General features: G+C 43.0%; 1 pseudogene; it reads right to left on the bottom strand.

Annotated features, from left to right (window-relative positions):
- Nucleotides 1-233: 233 nt before the first annotated feature.
- On the bottom strand, nucleotides 234-352 carry LOC134936873 (5S ribosomal RNA; annotated as a pseudogene).
- Between the last annotated feature and the right edge of the window lie 7,465 nt (nucleotides 353-7,817).

The raw sequence follows: 7,817 nt of genomic DNA, 5'->3' as shown, positions 1-7,817 counted from the left end.
TCTGTATTAATGGGACCGAGGAGTGGTCATAGCGATAATGATAGGTAAGTCCCAAAAAGGGCTGCTTACAATCGGAAATTAATGGTCACCAACATTCAAAAAACCTGACTTCATAGCATAAGCCAAAATTATTGGTGGTAAGCCTTTCGTGGAAAGAAAGTGTGGTAAGAACCAGAATAAGTAGTGATACTGCTGTTGGCGTCGCACTTCACATAGAAAGGAAAATAATTCCTGCTCTACAACACCAGGTATTTGCAGGGGGTCTCCTCTCCCGGTACTAACCCAGCCCAGCGCTGTTTGGCTTCCAAGATCGGACGAGATCGGGCATTTGCAGCGTGGTATGATAGTAGAGAATTTATGTGATAAGTACACCAATGAGAGTGCACCTATATAGGAAATTAAAGAGAGGGATGAAAACAATAAAGGAGATGAAAAGGAGTGAATGAGTAAAGAGTGAAGAAATGTGTGGATCTGCTGTCCACGTTAGGCACGGCTCATAAATCCCACATCCGTGGTATCATGCTCCGTGGATCGTGGATGAAAGTCCACGGAAAATAGTAGAACAAGAAAAAGGCACAAAATTAATAATTCCAGTACACTTATATGTGGGAGAAGGTAAGCAAAATAGAATATTCAGTGTCACCAAGTAATTATTATTAGGTCTCTAACAGATATTGGCGCACGTTATAGTGCACCTAGGGATGAACAAGGTATAGAAATTAATTCATATTTAAAGAATTACATATCATGAATCAAAGAAGGGGTAAATCCAAGATGCAATGTTATCATCAGTACAAGAAATAACACTTGAAATCACAATGAATGAGATCATGTAGCAGTATATTGCCCTCTGCTGGTGATAAAACTAATAGTGTGAAGTATCTGCCTGGTGCTATCTTCCAGGTAATAGAAAAGTACAAACTCAGTTTTTTAGAATTAAATCAGAGTTCTAAAGCAGCAGACAATATATATACACAAAAGAGCTGGAATGTGTAGTGGAATACACATGAGGTATAACACAGATATTATCCTGCTGTCTGTGTATGATTGACACAGGACAGAGTTAGGTTTACGATCACCAAATGAGGATTGCAGATAGGATCAAGGCATAGTCAGGTGCAGGTGAAGGTGCCAGGAAGTCACTCCATTAGCGGTCCCCCCCGTGGAAGACGCGTTTCACCCGTGCGGGCTTGTTCACTTCCGGGTGAACAAGCCCGCACGGGTGAAACGCATCTTCCACGGGGGGGGGGGGGACCGCTAATGGAGTGACTTTCTGGCACCTTCACCTGCACCTGACTATGCCTTGATCCTATCTGCAATCCTCATTTGGTGATCGTAAACCTAACTCTGTCCTGTGTCAATCATACACAGACAGCAGGATAATATCTGTGTTATACCTCATGTGTATTCCACTACACATTCCAGCTCTTTTGTGTATATATATTGTCTGCTGCTTTAGAACTCTGATTTAATTCTTCACATGCCTGCTCTACGGTGCCATGATTCAAAAAAGTTTGGGAACCACTGCTGTATTCCCTTTTTATAGGCAACAAATTGAGTGCACTGTGATGTTTAAGCGTACACACATGGCAAACACACTAGGGAAAAGGTGGTGTATTTGAAACTTCTATTCTGGCCCTGGGTTTGACCCATTTATGCCTGTTTTTGCTAACAGCAATTTAGGTAAATTACCTTCCAAGTTTGTCCGATGCTGTATTTGTCGGAATTAGCCTGAGCACCCTTGTTTTGAAGTGTGGTTTGATGTAACACTCCCGTGATTTCACTGTGGTAAATTTCTCTGTTTGTAAAAATGGCCAAACACTCCCGAGATTGTAAACTCGGGCAAACACGGACCTTAGTAAATTCACCCCTTAAAGTAGGAACATTGGGAGATATAACTTGTTTCCGTGTAAAGCAGATTTACGGTAGGGGGAATAAGGAGCACTTAGCTATTTAGAAGTATTAGGCACCCCCCGCGTGTGGTCTTGCCCCTTTCCAGTTCATGTCGCATTGTGTATACCAGCCATTTTAAACTTGCAGCCTACCTATGGCCACTTTAGGGGCTATGAAAAGATTGGGGCCATACTATAAATGTTCAAAGTACATTGCAAATACAATTCTAATACATTAAAAACTGGTCAGCACTGTGCCATCAAGACACTTGCCCAGTAATAATTTAGGCATTATTGTTAATATAATGTTTGCACAGTTACACAGCAACAAGCTACTTGCACAATGTGATTAATGGTAATGGGTAGCAGGGGCGGAACTACCACTGGTGCAGGAGGTGCATTGCACCAGGGCCCCTGGGGACTAAGCGGCCAACTGATGCCCAAAACAACGATTCATTTTCTCACTTCCCAACCATTTTGAGCAATATTGGATGACTGACCCAGTGCTGTGAGCCAGGTTGGCCCCAGAACCTGAAGGGCCTGACCCTTTTCTTATGGAGGCAGGGCCATGTGTGCAGCAGCATCAGTCGCCATCTGAGCAGGAATCCCAGAGATTGTAAACTCCATAAGAGCATATACTCCAACATGACCCATTCCATTAGGTACAAAATGCTCTGTTCCTGGATTTCCTTGGTAGTGGCAGTTGCAGAGGTGGGGCTGCAGCACAGTCCAAAATTCAATAGGGGAGCCACACCAACTGCCAATAAGTCCCGGCAGGAAATGTTTGGCAGTTTAGGGTGGCAGTAGGTGTGGCTCCCCCATCGGAATTTTGGACTATGCTGCAGCCCCACCTCTGGAGCCACCACTAGAAAGGAAGTCCAGAGCATTTTGTACCTAATGGAATGGGTCATGTTGGAGGGTATGTAAGGGAGTCCTGCCACCTATCAGCGCCAATGATTACAGCCACGTACTGCCTCCATTACACAGAGAAAGCAGTGAATTATTCCTGTGATAAAGCCAAATATTTATCTTATTTAAAACCCTTTAAGAGGTCTAAGAACACTGTACGCTATTGACGTATGGAGTACCGTAAGGGTACGCACGTTGCGTAGCAATGGCTTAGCCGTAGTCGAGACGCTCAAGCGTCACGTTCGCTCACGGCCAAGAGATCACAGGCAGGCACGCTATTGGCTGCCGACTAACGTAATGGTTCGCTATAGCGTAGCGGACGCTCGGGACCACGAGGAGATCACCAGCGGCGCTGACGCTCACAATGTTAAACCTTTATATGTAAACCATGAACAATGTATTATACAGGAAAACCTTAGTGTAGTGATAGAGTGTGGATGCAACACAGTGTAACCTTATTAACTTAAAAGCTGTTCGAGCGTCACCGACGCTCTGAGAATACTTAACACTATAAGAAATACACGAATACCGGGCTTAGGGTCTAACGCCTTATATGAATGATATGCTTGAAAAAGAATAATACAATACAAGTCATACACTACAATATAACATAGACTAACTAACCAGATAACTACACAGGAAATACAATACAATTACGTTAAGGGAAAATGAGAGAGAAAGAGGAGGAGAGAGAGAGAGAGAGAGATATGGCTCACAATAACAATAAAGACAATATGATTGCTGAGAAAACTTACGCACAAAGGGAACGATCGCATGCGCTTTTCTGAATATCCAGCTCCCGATTATCAGTGATGAGAACCGTTGAAGAGAGTGAGCTGGATATGATCGGCTTGTCTATTTATGACCCACACACAATACAATTCAATGGTCCCTACAATCTCCTTGTTCATTGGACACAGGATTTCGTCTTCGCATTATAACAAAAGGTCATAGGTTGATTCATACAGGTGGGCTGAGACCATTTCCAACTGCTCAGGTGGGTGGGAAACTAGGTTTCCCGCCGCATGGATAAGTGAGTGCAAATAATAGTAAATGGATATAAACTTCTTATGTCCATAACTATTCGCACGAGCGATTAATCCGCTTCAAACCAACACCGGAATATTGCTAATTAAATACTCTTCCGATGGATACTAAACACCACTGTATGACCCATGTCTGACCCTTCGTATCAAACAAAGAGGGATCTCTTTGTCCATGAACATGCTACATTAACTAAACTTTCAGATTCTATCAAAGGGACCATAATCTACAAAATACATTATATAGTTAAAATATGTAACGATTGAGTCGCACGCTGGGCACACAGAAACTCTACCGTAAATGCGCATACCGTGCGCCTGCGGGTGCCCGTAACAGCGAGTATGCGCACGCACGGGAGAGCGCACGCATGCGCAGCGTGGACCTGTATGAGGTGCAAATATGGTAGTGTGCATCGTGATATTTGTCTGACTTTGACAGTCCACCCTTTGGCAGTCACCAATAACTGCCACTTCCTAAAACATTTCAAAAAGAGAAAAATATATGTCAGGTGTAAATACATTTCCATGGTTGGGTAGGGGAGGAGAGAAGAAGGTGTGAAAAGGGTATGACCTAGTGAGATAGCAGAAGCATGTGTGTATGAATCCATGTTTGGGGGGTCATGTATCATCGTGCCGTACGTGTTGTAAATCAAGCTTCGAGGTATTGCAAAGTATACATTTGAATTCCTTCTTATCCCGTGGTACGGGTCTGTGGATGGGCTGTCAAACGTTACCGAGCTCTTTTCGGCTTTTGGTTGCAAAAAAAATGGGGGAGCACATTTTAGTTGATGATACATGAATGGGGGAATATGTGATTGCTGATATCTGTGCCGGTATTCCCTATCGACTATGTGTGTTATTACCTGAAGGTTGTAGAGATGAAGATAAGACACAATTATGGTAAATGCAGTGGTATTCTATGTCAGGTTAATGAACATGTGTCGGTTGAAGTCTTGTTCGGTGTCTGTTGAATGCAGTCTTCTTTGGGTTTTTGCCAAAAAGTGTGGGCAAAAAGCTTTGTCAATGTCCATAGACTTACAAAAGTGTTGGGCTAGCGTAAATTTAAAATTTCTAGGGAAACTGGGGGTCTATGGCATAGTTCATCAAATATCTGTGTATAAGGTTGTCAAAACTTCTTCTTTAATCCATCAGTTGTCTGTATACAGGCTTGTCAAATTCCTCGTCCAAGTGGGTCTTTTTACCTTGGAGAAAACGGAAAAACAGGTGAAAGAAACGGACCGTATAATCGCATTTTCATCACATCATTGTCTCTACCGTTGGGTCATAAATCAAATCCATTGGAATTACAATTTCCTCACTCCTTAGACTCATTACCCTGGTACTACGTTTGCACTTTGTTAAAGCCTGAACGCATCTAAATATCAAGCCAATCGTTATGACGACACCTAAGATACATAGGAGAAACTTCCCTACATCCATTATGACTCCTTGAGCCCATTCTCCTAAACCAGAGAACCAATTTCGCGGGTTCAACCATGACACCCAACCAGTCAGCTCATTACCCACAGCAGCAAGGGTGAGATTGTGTCTTCCCACTTTAATTGCAGAATGTCGTCCATCTTTTGGTCTATGACCTCGACCGGATCCTCGGTGCTATTCGTAATATATGTGCAGCATTTCACGCCGTACTGCGTTGCCAGTGTGACACAATATCCACCTGTCACTGCTGTGAGATAATTAAGAACCATTCTATGCTGAACCAGTTCTGTTTTATAAGCTTGAAGTTCTCTTCCAGTATACCTAAAAGTGTCGTCATACATTTCAGTGATATTGTCTAATAAATTTGCAAGCGCAGATATGTATCTATAGTTCAGCACTCCTCTAGCGGTGCGAGTGAAATCTAACGCAAGTAGAACCTGAATCCCGGTGGATTCATGGATCATGTCAGAGGCCGAATGCTCTGTCCTTTCTGTCAGTTGCCTTTTAACTACGTGCTCGTAATGGGTGTGAGTATAAGGAGCTTGGGCACCACGGTGTATATCTTTCATTTTGGCATGTGATACAGTCATTACCTCAGGCAGTACTTTTCCAATATAACACAATCCTTCAGAGTTTGGGGCAAGCCACTTATACGCCTTCCTCCCGCATATGAAATATGCATCATCGGGGAGAACATATGGGACAGAGTAGGACATAACCATATTACACATCTTCCATGTGAAATCTCCTAACCCTAATTCTCCCATCTGTCTAGTACACGTATCAGTTTGTACGATATGTGCACAGCATCCTGGTGATACCTCTCCAACTCTCGTAATCCTACTTCCTAGGGTATACCTATATCGGAAAGATTTTTCTCTACTGGCTATGTGGCGTATAAGCTCTGTATCTGTAGGCATTCTATCTGCTCTATATGAAAAGGTCATGGTTTGGTTACTCCATGACACTTCCCAATTTCCCGGCTTTCGGGGATTGGTAATGTTAAAACATATTAGGGATCTATCCACATGATATTGGTGGTGCTTCAAACTAGGAGGACTGGAGATATTAAACCTCCTGTCCACCGGTCTCCCACCCTTTAGCTCAAGTACCTCTCCTACCGTTAAAGGGAATGGTACTAGTCCTGATTTGCTATGACCTTGAGGTACTTGAGAGCATACCCAACAATCTGTTTGATTTAACACACTACCCACTAAGGAGTGATAGTCACTCAAGGGATGCCGGTCCATGTGGATATTAAAACTGGATTGGCATTTCTTGATGCACCCATCCTCAACTACATTGTCACAGAGCCTACAGATACAGTTTTCTTCAGCTAACAATCCTTCACAATTCCTTCTATTATCAATGCTATCGGATCGTTTTCTGATACTCGCCTTTACTTGTTGGTTAAGTTGTTCTTGGAAAACTACGCCTCCATCTTTGTCATCAGAACCCATTCCAGAACCTCTCTCGACCTCCATGGTACTCTCGCCGGAACAGACTGCTCTGGTCAACATCATGGTCAACAGGAAAATCCGGATCACAGTCTCTTGGGGCAAGTCCATCTTATAGGAGGAAACGGAGAAGAATGAGAAGGGGGAAAAAAATAATTGAGGGAGAGGGGATGGGAAGTGGAGAAAAACAATAAAAGGGAACAGGGAATCGACAACTGCTTTTGATCTTGTGATCTTCAATGCTCAGGTGCCGCCTCAGTCCTCCTGGAACAGACACTCCAGTGATACAACTTCCTCTACCGTCTGTTCCTTATCACGGGACCTCTCTGGATCAGCAACCTTCTTACAGTGGGACGAATGAACCCAAGTCTCTCTCTCGGCAACCTTCAATGCTGTAGTGCTAGTCAATAAGACTTGGTATGGTCCTTCCCATCTGTCAATAAGGCAACCTGAGCGTAGAAAATTCCGTATCATTACATAATCCCCAGGTTCAATGTCATGACAATTACTATCTGGTAAATCAGGAATCACCAACTTCAAATTATCATTTTGATTCCTTAGCTCTTTACTCATGTTAATCAAGTATTTTACAGTCACTTCATTGTTACATTTCAAATCATCCTGAGGGTTAATCATAACATGCGGTTGTCGGCCAAACAAGATTTCAAAGGGGGACAGATTAAGAGGGGACCTGGGAGTGGTTCTGATGCTGTATAGTACAATGGGTAAAGCTTCTGGCCATGTCAATCCTGTCTCTGCCATAACTTTGCTCAGTTTATTTTTAATAGTGCTGTTCACTCTTTCCACCTTTGCACTCGCCTGGGGGCGATATGGAGTGTGCAGCTTGCTATCAATTCCCATCAACTTACACATTCCTTGAAAGACATCACCTGTAAAATGGGTACCCCTATCACTTTCAATTATTCTAGGGATACCGTATCTACATACAAATTCCTGCACAATTTTCTTAGCAGTAAACATAGCGGTATTTGTGGCCGCAGGAAATGCTTCGACCCAATTTGAGAATACATCTATACAAACAAGTACATATTTCAAATTTCGACAAGGGGGTAATT

The sequence above is a fragment of the Pseudophryne corroboree genome, chromosome 6 (genome assembly GCF_028390025.1).
Source record: "Pseudophryne corroboree isolate aPseCor3 chromosome 6, aPseCor3.hap2, whole genome shotgun sequence".
NCBI classification, from domain to species: Eukaryota; Metazoa; Chordata; class Amphibia; order Anura; family Myobatrachidae; genus Pseudophryne; species Pseudophryne corroboree.
The sequence above is the reverse complement of the archived record's forward strand: the minus strand, read 5'-3'. Positions and strand labels throughout refer to the sequence as shown.